This window comes from Lycium barbarum, chromosome 2, assembly GCF_019175385.1.
Source record: "Lycium barbarum isolate Lr01 chromosome 2, ASM1917538v2, whole genome shotgun sequence".
Classification (NCBI taxonomy): domain Eukaryota; kingdom Viridiplantae; phylum Streptophyta; class Magnoliopsida; order Solanales; family Solanaceae; genus Lycium; species Lycium barbarum.
The window spans coordinates 60480582-60503984 of record NC_083338.1 but is presented as its reverse complement, the minus strand read 5'-3'; the positions used below and the strand labels follow the sequence as shown (position 1 = coordinate 60503984).

The 23403-nt window shown below is 39.2% G+C and overlaps 1 long non-coding RNA gene across 1 annotated transcript; it reads right to left on the bottom strand.

Moving 5' to 3' along the window:
* Window positions 1-20536: 20536 nt before the first annotated feature.
* On the bottom strand, window positions 20537-23049 carry LOC132620414 (uncharacterized). Its single transcript, XR_009574887.1, has 3 exons — window positions 22945-23049; window positions 22122-22168; window positions 20537-20775 (listed from the first exon to the last, which is right to left on the bottom strand). It is a non-coding gene; the product is annotated as an uncharacterized LOC132620414 (long non-coding RNA).
* Window positions 23050-23403: the final 354 nt, after the last annotated feature.

Genomic DNA, 23403 nt, shown 5'->3' with positions numbered 1-23403 from the left:
TTGGTGATGAATTAGTATGTACGAAATATGTTGAGATGGTTTTGCTATATATAAGGAATTTTTGATCGAGTATGGAAATTCTTGGAATTATTGAATATTGAACATATAGCTTGGAATGCCCTTGGTTTATGTTTGAATGATCCTAATTAGTATGTGAATATGAAAATATTGATATTGATTTGTAAGTGCAAAGTTGGATTTGGAGTTGTTGCATTATTTGGAAAATAAGACTATTTGCGCTAGAATGCGTTTCTAGTCGATTGTTAATGTTATATATATTGTCGTTGGTATGGTTGTTGTTGTTTTTAGCCGAGTTGAATCTCGGGGATGCTATATGTATAGGGGAAATGCTGCCGAAATTTCGGTAGACAAACATGAATTTAAGTTAAACTCTTAGAAGCTATAACTCACTATTGGTAAACATGACCATTTGTAGATTTTGGAGGAAACGGGATTCGAATTTGGAGAAGCTGAAGGAGCGGAAAAGGTATGTAAGGCTTACCCTTTCTTTCTCTTGGCATGCCCTAGATATACTAGGCTTGAATTTGGACCTCGGGGACAACTCTACTCTTCGGAATCCACGTCCGAAATTGCCCCTTTTTCTTTTAGTGGAATTGAATCAATTAGGTTGCTTATGGTTGGAAAAATTGTCTAAACATCTAGAACTTGAACAAATGGGACTCGACTACCTTAAAACTATCACGAATGATATTATGATGTGTAAAATACGAAAATTGTGTGCGCCACCTCATTTGACCCGAGGTGGGCCCACAATCCCCGAGACCTATATATATTGCTCTATTTGCTTTATTTCCGTACGATAATTAATGGAAACACTTGGCTAATGTTCTGAGTTTGTTATAAGTCCCTGGTAACTTAGATAGAAGTGTTCTGATTTGACTATCCTGAGGTAAACTAAGCACTCCGATACGAATGTTCTGATTTGAATATGTTGATATAAGCGTGTTGATGTAAATGTTCCGCTATAAGTATTCTGATCTAAGCATTCTGATATGATAATTCTGATATGAGCATTCTGGTATAAGCGTCTGATATAAGTATTCTGATACGGGTATTCCGGTATAAGTATTCGGCTATTAGTATCTGGATATGAGTCTTCTGATCCAAGTATTCTGATATGAGTATGCTCTGAGAGCCGTAATGTTCTTCCGGTACGATCTCGGATCGCTTAAAAAGTCCGAAGAGGTTCCTGCTTTCCAAATGTTCATAACTTTCTGATACTAACTCGGACGAATCTGAAACTCGTTTCTGAGCCTTCGAATGTTGGTAAGTGTACGTATTCATCGAGTCTGGATTTATGTGCATATGGTTTCTCACGACTCTGCTCGTGCATGACTCAATGTATCTTTCACTGCGTCCCGGGCCAGGGCATGTTATGTTCTCGTGCGTACCTCCACGATACGGTTTGATTCACTGAGTCCCGGGCCAGGTTCTGTTATCGTGCTCTTCCTCTGCATTGTTCACCGAGTTCCTCGTACTTGCGGGCCGGGACACGTTATTTGTATATGATTATAATATGATGATACGGGGATGGCGGCCAGGATGGCATATGATGATTATTCACCGAGACCCGCAGTAGAGGGCCGGGACACGTTATGTATACATGGTACAGGATTCTGACATGCATGATTTAATATTACCGAGTCCCTTAACAAAGGGCCGGGACACGCTATTTGCATATGTGATATACAATTTTATTATGCATGATTTTATCTACCGAGTCCCTTTTTGAAGGGCCGGGACACGTTATATGCATATGTGATCCATGATTTTGACAAGCATTAATGAGTCTATCCACTGATTCCCTCAGAGGAGGGCCGGGACACGTTACACGCATGAATGATATATAATTCTGGCATATGATCATTCTGTTCACCGCGTCCCTTCGTAAAGGGCCGGGATCTGGTATCTGTGTAAACATTATATGATTCCGATATATCCCGTATTTCATACATTCGGATAATTCGAGGAAGTCGTGGCAAGTTAAGGACAAGATCATTTCCAAGAATCATTTTTATGTACGGGTTGTGAGGAATATTATTTATGAATATTGGTAGTATGAAAATATTGGGAAAGGCCAAGGGTAAAAAGAGAAATTTACAAAATGGCCAATGACAATATTGAGGAAAGTCGAGGGGCAAAATGGGAATCTCACACAAGTTTCTTGAAAGTTCAAAAAGGGCCATATTGGCCATGTGAGAAAAAGAAATGAAAAAAAAAAGATGACAAATAAGTCATCTTTGCTAGAATTTTAAGAAAATTCTAGAAATGAGGCATGTGCCCCTCACATGACTACAATAGTTATATATATATATATACATAAGCTTGTGAGGTAAGACAAAAAAAAAATTCATTATTCAAGAAACAAAGAAAGAAAACAAGGTAAGAAAAAACAAGAATAATAGGAGCCATTTCGGGTTGGCCATAGAGAAATCAACCCTCAAAAATCTTGATCCATAAATTATTTTCTTGTTGAATTCCTACTAATTCAAGGTCCCTCTACAACATGGTATAATTATTTCGGAAGATAGGCCATCCGTTTCGTCGTTTCCGCATTCTAGTCAAGTGAAAGAGTTGAAGAAGAAAGGTAAGAATTCATCCCCTTTTTATGTTATGAATGGTTTTGTTTATGTTGTGGAATGTAGAAATGGTTAAAATTCATGGAAACATGGGAGTTGCATGGAGGTGTACATATATGAATATAGCCGTGTGCATGTGTTGGTGTATGGGCAAAGATGAATTAATTTTATGTTGTATTCTAGTTATGGTTATGGTGGGATTTATATTGGAAATGGAAGTTCAATGAATTTGGTTGAATTTGGAAATATAGGATATAGCCGTGTGGTGCATGGAAGTATAATGGGAGTGAATTATTTTGTTTAACATGTTAGTTGTGTTGTTGTGATCATTACAATGTAAATGAAGTATATATGGGGTAAGTTGGCATGAAAATGAAATGTAGAGAATTATGTCACATTAATATGATTTTATGATATTAAGATAATGAAGTTGTTTGGGGTGTAGATTGTGGTCGTTGGTGATGAATTAGTATGTACGAAATATGTTGAGATGGTTTTGCTATATATAAGGAATTTTGGATCGAGTATGGAAATTCTTGGAATTATTGAATATTGAACATATAGCTTGGAATGCCCTTGGTTTATCTTTGAATGATCCTAATTAGTATGTGAATATGAAAATATTGATATTGATTTGTAAGTGCAAAGTTGGATTTGGAGTTGTTGCATTATTTGGAAAATAAGACTATTTGCGCTAGAATGCGTTTCTAGTCGATTGTTAATGTTATATATATTGTCGTTGGTATGGTTGTTGTTGTTTTGAGCCGAGTTGAATCTCGGGGATGCTATATGTATAGGGGAAATGCTGCCGAAATTTCGGTAGACAAACATGAATTTAAGTTAAACTCTTAGAAGCTATAACTCACAATTGCTAAACATGACCATTTGTAGATTTTGGAGGAAACGGGATTCGAATTTGGAGAAGCTTAAGGAGCGGAAAAGGTATGTAAGGCTTACCCTTTCTTTCTCTTGGCATGCCCTAGATATACTAGGCTTGCATTTGGACCTCGGGGACAACTCTACTCTTCGGAATCCACGTCCGAAATTGCCCCTTTTTCTTTTAGTGGAATTGAATCAATTAGGTTGCTTATGGTTGGAAAAATTGTCTAAACATCTAGAACTTGAACAAATGGGACTCGACTACCTTAAAACTATCACGAATGATATTATGATGTGTAAAATACGAATATTGTGTGCGCCACCTCATTTGACCCGAGGTGGGCCCACAATCCCCGAGACCTATATATATTGCTCTATTTGCTTTATTTCCGTACGATAATTAATGGAAACACTTGGTTAATGTTCTGAGTTTGTTATAAGTCCCTGGTAACTTAGATACAAGTGTTCTGATTTGACTATCCTGAGGTAAACTAAGCACTCCGATACGAATGTTCTGATTTGAATATGTTGATATAAGCGTGTTGATGTAAATGTTCCGCTATAAGTATTCTGATCTAAGCATTCTGATATGATAATTCTGATATGAGCATTCTGGTATAAGCGTCTGATATAAGTATTCTGATACGGGTATTCCGGTATAAGTATTCGTCTATTAGTATCTGGATATGAGTCTTCTGATCCAAGTATTCTGATATGAGTATGCTCTGAGAGCCGTAATGTTCTTCCGGTACGATCTCGGATCGCTTAAAAAGTCCGAAGAGGTTCCTGCTTTCCAAATGTTCATAACTTTCTGATACTAACTCGGACGAATCTGAAACTCGTTTCTGAGCCTTCGAATGTTGGTAAGTGTACGTATTCATCGAGTCTGGATTTATGTGCATATGGTTTCTCACGAATCTGCTCGTGCATGACTCAATGTATCTTTCACTGCGTCCCGGGCCAGGGCATGTTATGTTCTCGTGCGTACCTCCACGATACGGTTTGATTCACTGAGTCCCGGGCCAGGTTCTGTTATCATGCTCTTCCTCTGCATTGTTCATCGAGTTCCTCGTACTTGCGGGCCGGGACACGTTATTTGTATATGATTATGATATGATGATACGGGGATGGCGGCCAGGATGGCATATGATGATTATTCACCGAGACCCGCAGTAGAGGGCCGGGACACGTTATGTATACATGGTACAGGATTCTGACATGCATGATTTCATATTACCGAGTCCCTTAACAAAGGGCCGGGACACGCTATTTGCATATGTGATATACAATTTTGTTATGCATGATTTTATCTACCGAGTCCCTTTTTGAAGGGCCGGGACACGTTATATGCATATGTGATCCATGATTTTGACAAGCATTAATGAGTCTATCCACTGAGTCCCTCACAGGAGGGCCGGGACACGTTACACGCATGTATGATATATAATTCAAGCATATGATCATTCTGTTCACCGCGTCCCTTCGTAAAGGGCCGGGATCTGGTATCTGTGTAAACATTATATGATTCCGATATATCTAATCTGTGCCCGAAAAGTAAGTATTCTGATACTCTGTACATTCTGTATTCCATCTGATATATGACATCATCTGAGCCTTCTGTATGTTCTGTATTCCGTCTAATATACGACATCATCTGAACATTCTGCACGTTCTGTAATCTGTCGGATTTGTGACCTCAGCGAAGTGTACGATATGTTCTGTATTCCGTCTAACACATGACGTTATCTGAATATTTTGTACGTTCTGTACTCCGTCTGACGGGTGAGACCCCGACGCATTCTGTATTTTCTGCACCTCTTCGGACATGCGATCTGTGATTGCAAAATAAGCATTTTGGTACTCTGGTCGATTCGTTTACCTTCTGTGCCCCTTCTGACATAGGAGACAAGTATGTATGAATTGTATCTGAAAGGTAAGCGTCTGGTATTCCGAGTAATGTATTTACCTGTTAGTTCTGTCTGTTTCAGTTATGATTCTGTTTCTCTGTATTGCATGCCTTACATACTCAGTACATATTCCGTACTGACCCCCTGTCTTCGGGGGCTGCGTTTCATGCCGCGCAGGTACTCCCAGATGAGCTGAAGTTATTATAGAAGATGTTCCAGCGGAGATGGCAAGCTCCATTCCTCCAGGAGCGCTGCCGAGTCAGAGTTTGTCTGTTAAGATTTCTGGATCTGTGTTAGAGACTTTGCAGACAGCGTCGTGGGTATTGTTAGTCAGTCTGTAGGCGGCTCCGTCAGCCGATATGTCGGTCTGTGTTATGTACTGAATTTTGTATGATTATAGATTTGTTCTACTCGGAAGCTACGAGAAAGAATATTTCTGAAAAAAAAAATTTACTATGTATTTTATCTTATTTGATTTAAAAAGTTTGACGTGATTTTATGTGTAGCAAGAGTCTGAGGGTTCGCTCGGCCCTAAGTAAGGGTCGGGTGCCCATCACTCCCTAGGGATATTGGGGTGTGACAAAGTGGTATCAGAGCGAGATCTGTCCGTGGGGTTGTCTGCAAAGTCGTGTCCGGTAGAGTCTTGTTTATGGTGTGTAGCGCGCCACATTTATAAACAGGAGGCTACGGGGCATTTAGGGATTGTTGACCTTCTTTCTGTCATAGATCGTGCGGTAGAGCCAAGTCATAGGAAAATGAAATAATAAATTCCATCTGTAAGCCTTACATACGACGGAAGGAGGCAAGTAACGAAATGGAAAGGTCACAAGGGCAAGTTTGGAAATATTGGTTCTATTACCTGAAACAGAAAGTTCTGGATGGCCAGGATGTGATATATAACTGTAAGCACTGTAAGGTATTGTTGGTACTTGCTACGTACAGATCCCGAATGATAAGAATCTGTAAAGGTGGTATGGAAGGTCGAAAAGGGCAAAACGGTAATTGCAAAAGAAAGGACGTGTTACGAACACGCCTCGGAATCTGTAAAAATTTGACTGGCTCCAGATTATGTAGTAAAGGTCATACGCGGGAGTGGACGTGATTATATCAGCATTAAGGCACTGACTTCCACCAAAGTTTCGAGGTTAAGTGTGCTCAGGTGGGAGCAATTTTAGGATGGGTGACCCCCTGGTAAGTTTGCAAGAAATTCCAAAGATTTGGCTGTAAGAGACAAATGGAAAACTGGAATGGCCTAAGTGAAATTAGAATATACGGAGTGGTTGGAGACCATAAAAGGCCACGTGGCACGCGACAGGCCAGACTAGAGAAGAGACAGAAAGTACGTCACGGCTCTCGAATTTGGATAGGCTTGAATAGCGTCTGGAAGTATTTTGTAGGTTAGTTGATACTAATTATATGTGTATATGTATATGAACATGTATGATATCTCATATGTGAGGGTATCGACGAAAAATGAAAGGAAAATCTATGATAAGAAATTTTACTATGTTGTGCACGGAGTTGGAAAGAGAAACCGTTGGTGTATAAGGAGCCCTTAAAGGGGGGGAGACCATATTATATTAGACCAAAAAGGGATCATCATATTCTTATGTTCCAGAAGGGAAACCTATGACATAAACTGAAGATTTGTGTAGAGGCCAAGGAGAATAAGGTAAAGGATAAGGTACGAGCATAAAAGAGCGACCACAAACGGGACCCCCGAAGTGCTGCAAGACCCCATAAGCTCAGTTGAACATTCGAGGACGAATGTTCTAAAGGGGGGGGGAGGATGTTATATCCCGTATTTCATACATTCGGATAATTCGAGGAAGTCGTGGCAAGTTAAGGACAAGATCATTTCCAAGAATCATTTTTATGTACGGGTTGTGAGGAATATTATTTATGAATATTGGTAGTATGAAAATATTGGGAAAGGCCAAGGGTAAAAAGATAAATTTACAAAATGGCAAATGGTAATATTGAGGAAAGTCGAGCGGTAAAATGGGAATCTCACACAAGTTTCTTGAAAGTTCAAAAAGGGCCATATTGGCCATGTGAGAAAAAGAAATGAAAAAAAAAAGATGACAAATAAGTCATCTTTGCTAGAATTTTAAGAAAATTCTAAAAATGGGGCATGTGCCCCTCACATGACTACAATAGTTATATATATATATATACATAAGCTTATGAGGTAAGACAAAAAAAAATTCATTATTCAAGAAACAAAGAAAGAAAACAAGGTAAGAAAAAACAAGAACAATAGGAGCCATTTCGGGTTGGCCATAGAGAAATCAACCCTCAAAAATCTTGATCCAAAAATTATTTTCTTGTTGAATTCCTACTAATTCAAGGTCCCTCTACAACATGGTATAATAGTTTCGGAAGATAGGCCATCCGTTTCGTCGTTTCCGCATTCTAGTCAAGTGAAGGAGTTGAAGAAGAAAGGTAAGAATTCATCCCCTTTTTATGTTATGAATGGTTTTGTTTATGTTGTGGAATGTAGAAATGGTTAAAATTCATGGAAACATGGGAGTTGCATGGAGGTGTACATATATGAATATAGCCGTGTGCATGTGTTGGTGTATGGGCAAAGATGAATTAATTTTATGTTGTATTCTAGTTATGGTTATGGTGGGATTTATATTGGAAATGGAAGTTGAATGAATTTGGTTGAATTTGGAAATATAGGATATAGCCGTGTGGTGCATGGAAGTATAATGGGAGTGAATTATTTTGTTTAACATGTTAGTTGTGTTGTTGTGATCATTACAATGTAAATGAAGTATATATGGGGTAAGTTGGCATGAAAATGAAATGTAGAGAATTATGTCACATTAATATGATTTTATGATATTAAGATAATGAAGTTGTTTGGGGTGTAGATTGTGGTCGTTGGTGATGAATTAGTATGTACGAAATATGTTGAGATGGTTTTGCTATATATAAGGAATTTTGGATCGAGTATGGAAATTCTTGGAATTATTGAATATTGAACATATAGCTTGGAATTCCCTTGGATTATGTTTGAATGATCCTAATTAGTATGTGAATATGAAAATATTGATATTGATTTGTAAGTGCAAAGTTGGATTTGGAGTTGTTGCATTATTTGGAAAATAAGACTATTTGCGCTAGAATGCGTTTCTAGTCGATTGTTAATGTTATATATATTGTCGTTGGTATGGTTGATGTTGTTTTGAGCCGAGTTGAATCTCGGGGATGCTATATGTATAGGGGAAATGCTGCCGAAATTTCGGTAGACAAACATGAATTTAAGTTAAACTCTTAAAAGCTATAACTCACAATTGGTAAACATGACCATTTGTAGATTTTGGAGGAAACGGGATTCGAATTTGGAGAAGCTTAAGGAGCGGAAAAGGTATGTAAGGCTTACCCTTTCTTTCTCTTGGCATGCCCTAGATATACTAGGCTTGAATTTGGACCTCGGGGACAACTCTACTCTTCGGAATCCACGTCCGAAATTGCCCCTTTTTCTTTTAGTGGAATTGAATCAATTAGGTTGCTTATGGTTGGAAAAGTTATCTAAACATCTAGAACTTGAACAAATGGGACTCGACTACCTTAAAACTATCACGAATGATATTATGATGTGCAAAATACGTAAATTGTGTGCGCCACCTCATTTGACCCGAGGTGGGCCCACAATCCCCGAGACATATATATATTGCTCTATTTGCTTTATTTCCGTACGATAATTAATGGAAACACTTGGCTAATGTTCTGAGTTTGTTATAAGTCCCTGGTAACTTAGATACAAGTGTTCTGATTTGACTATCCTGAGGTAAACTAAGCACTCCGATACGAATGTTCTGATTTGAATATGTTGATATAAACGTGTTGATGTAAATGTTCCGCTATAAGTATTCTGATCTAAGCATTCTGATATGATAATTCTGATATGAGCATTCTGGTATAAGCGTCTGATATAAGTATTCTGATACGGGTATTCCGGTATAAGTATTCGGCTATTAGTATCTGGATATGAGTCTTCTGATCCAAGTATTCTGATATGAGTATGCTCTGAGAGCCGTAATGTTCTTCCGGTACGATCTCGGATCGCTTAAAAAGTCCGAAGAGGTTCCTGCTTTCCAAATGTTCATAACTTTCTGATACTAACTCGGACGAATCTGAAACTCGTTTCTGAGCCTTCGAATGTTGGTAAGTGTACGTATTCATCGAGTCTGGATTTATGTGCATATGGTTTCTCACGACTCTGCTCGTGCATGACTCAATGTATCTTTCACTGCGTCCCGGGCCAGGGCATGTTATGTTCTCGTGCGTACCTCCACGATACGGTTTGATTCACTGAGTCCCGGGCCAGGTTCTGTTATCGTGCTCTTTCTCTGCATTGTTCACCGAGTTCCTCGTACTTGCGGGCCGGGACACGTTATTTGTATATGATTATGATATGATGATACGGGGATGGCGGCCAGGATGGCATATGATGATTATTCACCGAGACCCGCAGTAGAGGGCCGGGACACGTTATGTATACATGGTACAGGATTCTGACATGCATGATTTCATATTACCGAGTCCCTTAACAAAGGGCCGGGACACGCTATTTGCATATGTTATATACAATTTTGTTATGCATGATTTTATCTACCGAGTCCCTTTTTGAAGGGCCGGGACACGTTATATGCATATGTGATCCATGATTTTGACAAGCATTAATGAGTCTATCCACTGAGTCCCTCACAGGAGGGCCGGGACACGTTACACGCATGTATGATATATAATTCAGGCATATGATCATTCTGTTCACCGCGTCCCTTCGTAAAGGGCCGGGATCTGGTATCTGTGTAAACATTATATGATTCCGATATATCTAATCTGTGCCCGAAAAGTAAGTATTCTGATACTCTGTACATTCTGTATTCCGTCTGATATATGACATCATCTGAGCCTTCTATATGTTCTGTATTCCGTCTAATATACGACATCATCTGAACATTCTGCACGTTCTGTAATCTGTCGGATTTGTGACCTCAGCGAAGCGTACGATATGTTCTGTATTCCGTCTAACACATGACGTTATCTGAATATTCTGTACGTTCTGTACTCCGTCTGACGGGTGAGACCCCGACGCATTCTGTATTTTCTGCACCTCTTCGGACATGCGATCTGTGATTGCAAAATAAGCATTTTGGTACTCTGGTCGATTCGTTTACCTTCTGTGCCCCTTCTGACATAGGAGACAAGTATGTATGAATTGTATCTGAAAGGTAAGCGTCTGGTATTCCGAGTAATGTATTTACCTGTTAGTTCTGTCTGTTTCAGTTATGATTCTGTTTCTCTGTATTGCATGCCTTACATACTCAGTACATATTCCGTACTGACCCCCTGTCTTCGGGGGCTGCGTTTCATGCCGCGCAGGTACTCCCAGATGAGCTGAAGTTATTATAGAAGATGTTCCAGCGGAGATGGCAAGCTCCATTCCTCCAGGAGCGCTGCCGAGTCAGAGTTTGTCTGTTAAGATTTCTGGATCTGTGTTAGAGACTTTGCAGACAGCGTCGTGGGTATTGTTAGTCAGTCTGTAGGCGGCTCCGTCAGCCGATATGTCGGTCTGTGTTATGTACTGAATTTTGTATGATTATAGATTTGTTCTACTCGGAAGCTACGAGAAAGAATATTTCTGGAAAAAAAAATTACTATGTATTTTATCTTATTTGATTTAAAAAGTTTGACGTGATTTTATGTGTAGCAAGAGTCTGAGGGTTCGCTCGGCCCTAAGTAAGGGTCGGGTGCCCATCACTCCCTAGGGATATTGGGGTGTGACAAAGTGGTATCAGAGCGAGATCTGTCCGTGGGGTTGTCTGCAAAGTCGTGTCCGGTAGAGTCTTGTTTATGGTGTGTAGCGCGCCACATTTATAAACAGGAGGCTACGGGGCATTTAGGGATTGTTGACCTTCTTTCTGTCATAGATCGTGCGGTAGAGCCAAGTCATAGGAAAATGAAGAATTTTGTATGATTATAGATTTGTTCTACTCGGAAGCTACGAGAAAGAATATTTCTGGAAAAAACAAATTTACTATGTATTTTATCTTATTTGATTTAAAAAGTTTGACGTGATTTTATGTGTAGCAAGAGTCTGAGGGTTCGCTCGGCCCTAAGTAAGGGTCGGGTGCCCATCACTCCCTAGGGATATTGGGGTGTGACAATAATACTCCACTTTGAGCAAAACCCTAATTTTGCTCCATTTGGATTTCTTGACTTTAGATGATCTTTGATGGGTTCTTACTCTTGATTCACTTGTTTAATGTTGTTGATCACTTATGATCCTTGAAAAATTGTTTAATAAATGTGGAGAGATGTTTTTTTTTAGAGAAGGGGGTGAAATGGAAGTGAAATGAAATAACCTTGGTCCCTTACATTTATTGAACCAAATCAGTCCCGACCAAATATAAAGACCAACATACGGTCCGTATAAAATCTACGGACCGTATGTTCTGACCGTATGTTTGGTCCAGAGAGTTTAGCCAATCTTGTTTGATTATACGGTCCACACATACGGACCGTATAAATTATACGGCCAGTATGTTTGGCCGTATAATCCCCAGTGAATCCGAAGTTCATTTCGTCGATTGGTTTGATCTCCAATCCTTATGGAACCTTCTTAACACTTGTTCAACACTTCAATACCAATCCAAGGGACGTTATCACTCTTCTCCAAGACATCATTAAGTCCTTGATAACTCGTTACTCGTAATTCCTTTCCGATACTTATCAAATACTTTGCCTTCTCTTGGCAACCCTCTTCCCCCATCTCAAACATCTTGGAAATCTTTTCTAGAGTTCGCCGAGCGTCATCGCTTACTCATGAACATATCGTATACTCGTACTCCCTACTATTTCATTCACTTGCGTACCAACGGAAGATTTTCCGAGGTGTAACATTCTTCCCCCCTTAAGAACATTCGTCCTCGAATGTCAAAGTGTTCGGGAATTCTATAAAAATTTCGCCAGAGTTTCCCCTGTAATATGGCACTATCGCCCTGTCCCAACAACCCATAATATCGATGCCTCATAGGGCCACAACATAATACAATAAAAATTTGGCCACACACGACCCAAAAAGCATAAAAGGAAAGCATGCATACCTTGGGATCTTGACGTCTCATCTTGGACTTCTTCCAAGGGCTGAAATAAATGTGGGTATTTGGATCGCATACTTTCTTCCGCTTCCCACGTCATTTCCTCTCGTTTACTGCTTCTCCATAGAACCTTAACTGAGACCACTTCTTTGTTTCTAAGCCTCCGTACATGCCTGTCTAATATGGAAATGGATATCTCATCATAAGTCAATTTCTCTGTCACTTGCACCTCATTTACCGGGACGATCCTAGTAGGATCTTCAATACATTTCCGAAGCATCGAGACATGAAACACAGGATGGACTGACTCCAATTTCGGAGGTAGGCCTAACTCATAGGCCACTTTGCCTATCTTTCGTACAATTTCATATGACCCAATATACCGGGGACTAAGTTTCCCCTTTTTGCCAAACCTCATAACGCCCTTCATCGGCGACACTTTCAAGAATACCCAATCTTTCACTTCGAACTCCAAGTCTCTTCGGCGATTATCCGCATAGGACTTTTGACGACTCTGAGCCGCTAACAACCGATCTTGTATGAGCTTGACTTTCTCTATGGCCTGCTGAACCAAGTCTGGCCCTATCAACTGAGCCTCTCCTGTTTCGAACCACCCAATCGGGGATCTACACTTCCGCCCATACAAACCCTCATACGGGGCCATTTGAATGTTGGAATGATAACTATTATTGTAATCAAATTCAATGAGTGGCAAATGATCATCCCAATTTCCTCCAAAGTTTATCATACATTCCCGTAACATATCCTCAAGAGTCTGAATAGTATGTTCAGCTTGTCCATCGGTCTGTGGATGAAATGCCATGCTAAGGCTAACTCGGGTCCTTAAACCCTCTTGGAAAGACTCCCAAAATTTAGCTGTAAACTGAGTCCCTTTATGGGAGATAATAGATACCGGAACGCCATGGAGTCTCACTATCTCTTTAAGGTAAAGCCTTGCATAATCTTCTTCCATATAGGTCGTTCTGACCGGTAAGAAATGAGCTGACTTTGTGAGTCTATCCACAATCACCCATATGGAATCATACTTATGTCGAGAACGAGGCAAGCCTGAAATGAAGTCCATGTTAAACACTTCCCACTTCCAAGTTGGGATTTCTATAGCTTGTAGCAATCCACCCGGCTTTTGGTGCTCGATTTTCACTTGTTGGCAATTTGGACATTGAGCTACAAACTCCGCTATATCTTTCTTCATCCCCTTCCACCAATATATAGACTTAAGGTCATGATACATCTTCGTCGCTCCGGGGTGAACAGAATAACGAGAGCAATGAGCTTCTCTCAAAATCTGGTGGCGTAGACTTGCCACATCAGGGACACATAATCTGCCTCGGCATCGGAGAACTCCGTCTCCTGAAATATCAAATTGACTCCTCTTTCTGAGGGAGTGTATCTCTGTACTGCATTAATATGGGATCCTCATGTTGTCGCTCCTTCACCTCTGCTACTAGCGACGAGACTGCAGAATTCTGAATAGTAGCTCCGCTGCTACCTGAGTCCACTACTCGGACTCCTAGGTTGGCTAGCTGCTGGAGCTCACGAGCCATTTCTCTCTTCTCTGGTCGTACATCACTTAGACTTCCCAACAATCTACAGCTAAGAGCATCAAACATTTGCCTTTTCGGGGTGATACAAAATATCAACATTATAGTCTTTCAGAAATTCCGTCCATCGTCGTTGCCGCAAATTCAGCTCTTTCTGCTTGAAGATGTATTGAAGACTCGTATGATCTGTATAAATATCCACGTGGACACCGTATTAATAATGTCTCCATATCTTTAATGCATGAACCACCGCGGCTAATTCTAGATCATGGGTAGGATAATTCTGCTCATGTTTTCGTAATTGCCTTGAAGCATACGCAATCACTTTGCCATGTTGCATTAATACACAGCCTAGCCCAACACCTGAAGCATCACAATAAACGACATATCCTTCCAATCCCTCTGGAAGTGTCAAGACTGGGGCAGAAGTCAATCTACCCTTTAACTCTTGGAAACTACGCTCGCAAGCATCTGTCCATTGAAACCTTGCCGATTTCTGGGTCAACTTTGTAAGTGGTGCAAAAATAGAAGAAAAACCCTCAACGAACCTCCTGTAGTAACCTGCTAAGCCCAGAAAGCTACTGTCACACCCTAATCTTGATCAGGGTGTGATGGGCACCCGACCCTTACTTGGGGCCGAGCGAACCCTCAGACCTTTAGTGCACACACAATCTTATTAAACTTTTAAATCAAATAAAGATAAAATACATAATAAACTTTCAAAAATATTCTTTTTCGATGTTCTCCAAATCAAACAGATTCTGTGATCATATAGGATTTATCACATAATACAGAATGACATATCGGCTGATGGAGCCGCTTACAGGACTGACAACCAACACCCACGACTCTGTCTACAAAGTCTCTAACATCAATTCAGAAATCGGAACATACACATACTCTGACTCGGCAACACTCCAGAAGCAAATGGAGCTCGCCAATCCTGCTGAAACATCTTCTGACAAATCTTCTACTCATCTGTATGTACCTGCGTGGCATGAAACGCAACCCCCAAAGAAAGGGGGTCAGTACGGAAAATGTACAGAGCATGTAAGCCAAGAATCACAGTAAAAGAATCATAACTGACATAAAGAGTACAGAAACATATACAATACCCAGAATACCATAGCTCTTGCCTTTAGAACATAAATCGTGCATATTATTATCACATACCGTACCCGGCCCGTTATGGGACTCGGTGAATGAAATCATGCGTGCGAATGTCATATATCATATACATACCGTACCCGGCCCGTTAAGGGACTCGATTGACAAAATCATATTATCCTGCGATCATATCATCATGCATGCATATACATATACATATACATATACATACCGTACCCGGCCCTCTAGTGAGGGACTCGGTGAATGAAGTCATACCGTACCAGGCCCATTAAGGGACTCGGTAAATGTAATCATATCGTACCCGGCCCATTAAGGGACTCGGTAAATGAAATCATACCGTACCCGGCCCATCATGGGACTCGGTGTCATATTATATCATCATATACATATACCGTACCCGGCCCTCTCATGAGGGACTCGATGAACAATGCAGAGGAATATGCACGATAACATATCTTGGCCCGAGACTCAGTGAATAGACATATTAATTCTTGCACGAACAGAGTAGTGCGAGACCACATGTACATAAATCAAGACTCGATAAATACGTACACTTACCGACATCTGACAGTTCAGAAACAAGTTTCGGGTCAATCCGACTTAGTATGAGAAAGTTATAAGCGTTTGAAGTACAGAACCTTCTACGAACATTTCAGAAGCCGTTTTTGGAAAATCGGAGCAAAAATCATATTAAGTACCTTTTGAATATTATTATGGATCAAATCAATATGCCGACATCACATATCGTATATACATATAACAGAATCATGCATGCATACTTATAGAACATCAAACAGAGTGTTGCTGCGGAACGTGCAGCCCGATCCATACAATATATTGCTGCGGAACGTGCAGCCCGATCCATAATATAACATATTACTGCCGAGGAACGTTCGGCCCGATCCTAGACTGTATGCAAAAGTTAGGAACATTAATGCTTACAGAACCATTTTAAAAACATAAACTCTTCTACTTGGCTCCTTATTCAATTATGTAATAATCTTAACCATAGTAAGTATACTCATATCAATAGGCCAATAAGAATCGTAGCCAACTTCGGGAACTTATCAAATAGAGCTTTGGTATCATGGGTACGTATCGAAACCATATGAAGTGGATTACAGAGATCAAAAATAGTGGCCATCCTAGTGGCTCTAAGAATCGGAATCTCTTTGAAATCATGGATATACATCATATACTTATTCACATGGATCATGCCAAAGGAAAGAAAAGGGTAGGCCTTACATACCTGTGTCACGCCTTATTAGCTACGCTTATTTATCCGAACTTGCTAGTCTACATACAAAAGAATTCACATAACCATTAGATTCATTGTCATTCACTTGTCTTAACTTCTCAAATAAATTCACTTATATTCTGCCGAAATTTCGGCAGCACCTCCCCTGTAAATACATCATCCCCGAGAATCTAACTCGGCCAATTTTATCAACAACAATCCGAGAATGCAACTCGGCCAAATTATCGACAACAATACCAACAATCATACCAACAACTTCAACAATCAATCCAAAGTACATTCTAATATTAACAACCTTTGTCATATGATTCAACGGCATTCCATTTACATTCAATTCAATTCTCATAATATGCAAGACAACCCAATTAACATTCTACTTCCCCCAAAGCTTTCCAAATTCAATAAGGACAATAACAACACATTTCCTTATTTCAAATTCAACACAATAACCCAACTTAAAACCTTCCAACCACATGTCTCACCTTCCAAATTCATGAATTATATTTGCAACTTACACATTAGCAACTCTCTTCTTATAATTATAAGGAACCATACTAATATCACATTAGCTTCTTCCACAATTCACAAACGATTTCAACCTCATTTCCAATCATTCAATCTTCATTTAACATCATAAAATCCACAACACAACAACAATCAAAATGCTAAATAAAATCATTTCATTTATTCTACATGACACCACTATATTCGCCCATACTACACACACATATATTTCATGAATTTCACCCTTTTCCACACATTTCAACATTCATAAATCATCTATAACACATGTAAAGAAAGATTGAATACATACCTTTTTCACTCATCTTCTTGACTTGGTTAAGGTTGTGACTTGCACAAATAAATGGTTTAATTGCTACAACAATCACTCCATGTTAAAGAGGACCTTCCAATTGGTTGGAATACAAGAAGAAATATTTTTTTGATCAATTTTTCCATGGAGCTAATTTCTTGGAGCTATGGCCGAATGGCCTTGTATATTTTTCTCCTTCTCCAAACTTCTTCATCTTTCTAAAAGATGAAGATATTATGTCCTATTTATCTTTCTATTATCCACCATTTATCTATATTTATTTTTAAGCCCCTCAAGTAAAAATTATGGACACATGGCCCTATTCTTTCTCTCCAAACTTCTAGAATTTTTTATGGAGAAATATGACCAATTTATTTTATATATATACACATAACTCATCTAGGTGGGCCAAGGCCCACCTTAAGTTGGACGGCCACCATGGTACATTTTAAAAAAAAAAATCTTGAAGACTTTGTGAAATTCCCATTTTGCCCTTAGCCTTCCACAATATTACCTTGAGCCACTTTGTGAATTCCTTTTTACCCTTAGCCTTTCTCAATATTTCCTTACTAATAATATTCATAAATAATATTCATAAACAACTTGTGCATTAAAATAATTTTGGAAAATGGTCTTGCCCTTAACTTACCACGACTATCTCGGATTATCCGATCGTACAAATTACGGGCTATAACATCCCCCCCCCCTTTAGAACATTCGTCCTCGAATGTTCAACTGACCTCATGGGGTGTTATAATACTTCGGGATGGTCTTTTTTTTTTATAGTTGTCCTTTTTCTTTGCTTCCTTCCCTCACATTTCTCGATACAAGTATACTTGTCCTTGGTGCCTTTGTATTAGCGCTCATTTCATCCATCGTCATTTCTTATTGGCTCTCCGGTGTGGATTCCTTACAAATATGATCACGCGTCGGTTCACCTCGATGATTAATATGATTTCATAGCGTATCTTCTCATATTCCGTACCATTAATGGTCCATGAACTATTTTCTGCTGTCTGGTGATCTCTCTTATTCCATTCACAGGCGCGGTGTTCTTTCTTTCCTTCAAAAATTTCTAGATTACCAATTATTGATACTTTCGTCATAATCGCCGTTGCTGCCTGAAATATCTTTTGGATCTTATCATTTTCTCCCTTACCTTTGTACACTTAACTTGTAGGCCTTTCTTGCTCTCCTTGTTACCCTTTAAAACATATCACTGCGTACTTAGGTATGACGCCAGTTTGCCCGATAGGAAAGGTTCAAATCATGACATAATCATGTCATAATTCATGTTGGCAAGGAGCATTCTCTTAGGGTTTCTTTCATCCTTTCCCTTTATGTCGGCCCCACGGTACACTCATTGTCAATTCGTTCTACTTCTTCCATGTATCCCTTTTAATGTACCGACATGTTTTGAACTCTGGTCCCGAGTTAATAAATTTCCTTTCTGGCGTTTGAACACACTGTGATCCCTTTTTGGCCTAATATATTATGGTCTCCCTCCTTTAAGGGGCTCCTTATATGCCAACAGTCCTTTTGTGAAGTCTTCGTTTATACCATACTCTTCATCTCTCTTTCCAACTCTATGCACAATATGTCGAAACTTCTTACCATAAGTTTTTCTTTTACTTCTTGTCTATATCATCATTCTTATTAGTATTTCCATATCCTTCCATCCACTAGTAATCCTTTCACTCATTTGACTCACTTTTTCGTGATTCTTCTTAACTATGCTCTTGCGTTGCAACTGCGCATCCATATTTTTCGAGCGTCTACTACTTTTGCTCATAGCACAAAATCCATACAAGTTACACTTTATCTATCCTTGTTCTTTGAGCTTTTAACTATACTTATAACACTATGATCGAGCGGTCTCCCTTGCTCGTTCCTTGTATTCCATTCCATTTCCTCCAAAATCAGATCTCTCGGACTTCGCATGAATTCTCATTCCATATCATTAATCTCCCAGTCAATAGTGTCGACCCATTACGCTTGTTTTTTCCTTGGTGCGTAGTCGGGTTCCTATCGCTAATTCGTTAAGGTATCTTCCTTATTTTCATGGTTAGGGGTTTCCAATTATTCTGCTCTCAAATGTTCTCCTCTTCCTTAGATCAACCTATTAGTATACCTTTTCTACTTTCATCCTTAACCCTTCTTTAGTCGTCTTTTCCCTCAAACACCTTCCTTCTTTTGCCATTTGTGGCATCGGCTTTGAAGTTTGTGAAAATTTTGCCTTAAACGTGCAAACACGTCTTATTCTCAAGTCATCCTTTTAGGAAAGCAGTTCCATGTCCGAGGCAATCATATTAATACGGCTGCACATTTATTCCTTTATATACCTTTCGAGGGTCTAAATCTCCTAACATTGTCACAAGACTTTATCATTCTTTCTTTTACTTCACATTCCTTATCGTGATCACTATTCATTTAGCCCTACTTATTGGAATCGGTCCTCGAACCTCACACATTCCTCGTTTGTTCTATATTACTATACTTTATCCTTTTCAATTCTCAATGTTCACTTTTCACTTATGTGTATGATTATTGCCTGTCCTGGGCTTCTAGATTCCCGATGGTGGCGAACATACCTTCATCGCCGTTACTTATGAATATTTCGAGTATCAGCCTGTTCGGATTTTTTTTTTACTCACCATTCTTACATAATAATCTTCAGCGAAGATGATTGTCGACTTTCTCTGAATCCTTCAGCAGACTTTGTTCTTACTAAACCATTCTTTCCTTTCAAAATCTGTACACAGCAAATATCAACAATGCCTTACAGAGCATACGACTATTTATCACATTCTAGCCATTCGGAACTGCCAATTAGAGGTAACTGATCAAATATATCAATACTTACCGCAGTGACTTTCCATATCATCACTTACCTCCTTCCGTCGTATGTAAGGCTCACATGAAGAGTTTCATTTTCCTATGACTTGGCTCTATCGCACGATCTATGACAGAAAGAAGATCAACAATCCCTAGATGCCCCGTAGCCTCCGGTTTATAAATGTGGCGCGCTTCACACCATAAACAGGACTCTACCGGACACGACTTTGCAGACAACTCCTAGGACAAACCTGCTGTGATACCACTTTGTCACACCCTAATCTTGATCAGGGTGTGATGGGCACCCGACCCTTACTTCGGGCCGAGCGAAGCCTCAGACCTTTAGTGTACACACAATCTTATTAGACTTTTAAATCAAATAAAGATAAAATACATAATAAACTTTCAAAAATATTCTTTTTCGATGTTCTCCAAATCAAACAGATTCTGTGATCATATAGGATTTATCACATAATACAGAATGACACATCGGCTGATGGAGCCGCTTACAGGACTGACAACCAACACCCACGACTCTGTCTGCAAAGTCTCTAACATCAATCCAGAAATCGGAACATACACATACTCTGACTCGGCAACACTCCAGAAGCAAATGGAGCTCGCCAATCCTGCTGAAACATCTTCTGACAAATCTTCTACTCATCTGTATGTACCTGCGTGGCATGAAACACAGCCCCCGAAGAAAGGGGGTCAGTACCGAAAATGTACAGAGCATGTAAGCCAAGAATCACAGTAAAAGAATCATAACTGACATAAAGAGTACAGAAACATATACAATACCCAGAATACCATAGCTCTTGCCTTTAGAACATAAATCGTGCATATTATTATCACATACCGTACCCGGCCCGTTATGGGACTCGGTGAATGAAATCATGAGTGCGAATGTTATATATCATATACATACCGTACCCGGCCCGTTAAGGGACTCGATTGACAAAATCATATTATCCTGCGATCATATCATCATGCATGCATATACATATACATATACATATACATACCGTACCCGGCCCATTAAGAGACTCGGTAAATGTAATCATACCGTACCCGACCCATTAAGGGACTCGGTAAATGAAATCATACCGTACCCGGCCCATCATGGGACTCGGTGTCATAATCATATCATCATATACATATACCGTACCCGGCCCTCTCATGAGGGACTCGGTGAACAATGTAGAGGAATACGCACGATAACATATCCTGGCCCGAGACTCAGTGAATAGACATATTAAGTCTTGCACGAACAGAGTAGTGCGAGACCATATGTACATAAATCAAGACTCGATAGATACGTACACTTACCGACATCTGACAGTTCAGAAACAAGTTTCAGGTCAATCCGACATAGTATGAGAAAGTTATAAGCGTTTGAAGTACAGAACCTTCTACGAACATTTCAGAAGCCGTTTTTGGAAAATCGGAGCAAAAATCATATTAAGTACCTTTTGAATATTATTATGGATCAAATCAATATGCCGACATCACATATCGTATATACATATAACAGAATCATGCATGCATACTTATAGAACATCAAACAGAGTGTTGCTGCGGAACGTGTAGCCCGATCCATACAATATATTGCTGCGGAACGTGCAGCCCGATCCATAATATAACATATTACTGCCGAGGAACGTTCGGCCCGATCCAAGACTGTATGCAAAAGTTAGGAACATTAATGCTTACAGAACCATTTTAAAAACATAAACTCTTCTACTTGGCTCCTTATTCAATTATGTAATAATCTTAACCATAGTAAGTATACTCATATCAATAGGCCAATAAGAATCGTAGCCAACTTCGGGAACTTATCAAATAGAGCTTTGGTATCATGGGTACGTATCGAAACCAAATGAAGTGGCTTACGGAGATCAAAAATCGTGGTCATCCTAGTGGCTCTAAGAATCGGAATTTCTTTGAAATCATGGATATACATCACATACTTATTCACATGGATCATGCCAAAGGAAAGAAAAGGGTAGGCCTTACATACCTGTGCCACGCCTTATTAGCTACGCTTATTTATCCAAACTTGCTAGTCTACATACAAAAGAATTCACATAACCATTAGATTCATTGTCATTCACTTGTCTTAACTTCTCAAATAAATTCACTTATATTCTGCCGAAATTTCGGCAGCACCTCCCCTGTAAATACATCATCCCCGAGAATCTAACTCGGCCAATTTTATCAACAACAATCCGAGAATGCAACTCGGCCAAATTATCGACAACAATACCAACAATCATACCAACAACTTCAACAATCAATCCAAAGTACATTCTAATATTAACAACCTTTGTCATATGATTCAACGGCATTCCATTTACATTCAATTCAATTCTCATAATATGCAAGACAACCCAATTAACATTCTACTTCCCCCAAAGCTTTCCAAATTCAATAAGGACAATAACAACACATTTCCTTATTTCAAATTCAACACAATAACCCAACTTACAACCTTCCAACCACATGTCTCACCTTCCAAATTCATGAATTATATTTGCAACTTACACATTAGCAACTCTCTTCTTATAATTATAAGGAACCATACTAATATCACGTTAGCTTCTTCCACAATTCACAAACGATTTCAACCTCATTTCCAATCATTAAATCTTCATTTAACATCATAAAATCCACAACACAACAACAATCAAAATGCTAAATAAAATCATTTCATTTATTCTACATGACACCACTATATTCGGCCATACTACACACACATAAATTTCATGAATTTCACCCTTTTCCACATATTTCAACATTAATAAATCATCTATAACACATGTAAAGAAAGATTGAATACATACCTTTTTCACTCATCTTCTTGACTTGGCTAAGGTTGTGACTTGCACAAATAAATGGTTTAATTGCTCCAACAATCAGTCCATGTTAAAGAGGACCTTCCAATTGGTTGGAATACAAGAAGAAATATTTTTTTGATCAATTTTTCCATGGAGCTAATTTCTTGGAGCTATGGCCGAATGGCCTTGTATATTTTTCTCCTTCTCCAAACTTCTTCATCTTTCTAAAAGATGAAGATATTATGTCCTATTTATCTTTCTATTTTCCACCATTTATCTATATTTATTTTTAAGCCCCTCAAGTAAGAATTATGGACACATGGCCCTATTCTTTCTCTCCAAACTTCTAGAATTTTTTATGGAGAAATATGACCAATTTATTTTATATATATACACATAACTCATCTAGGTGGGCCAAGGCCCACCTTAAGTTTGACGGCCACCATGGTACATTTTAAAAAAAAA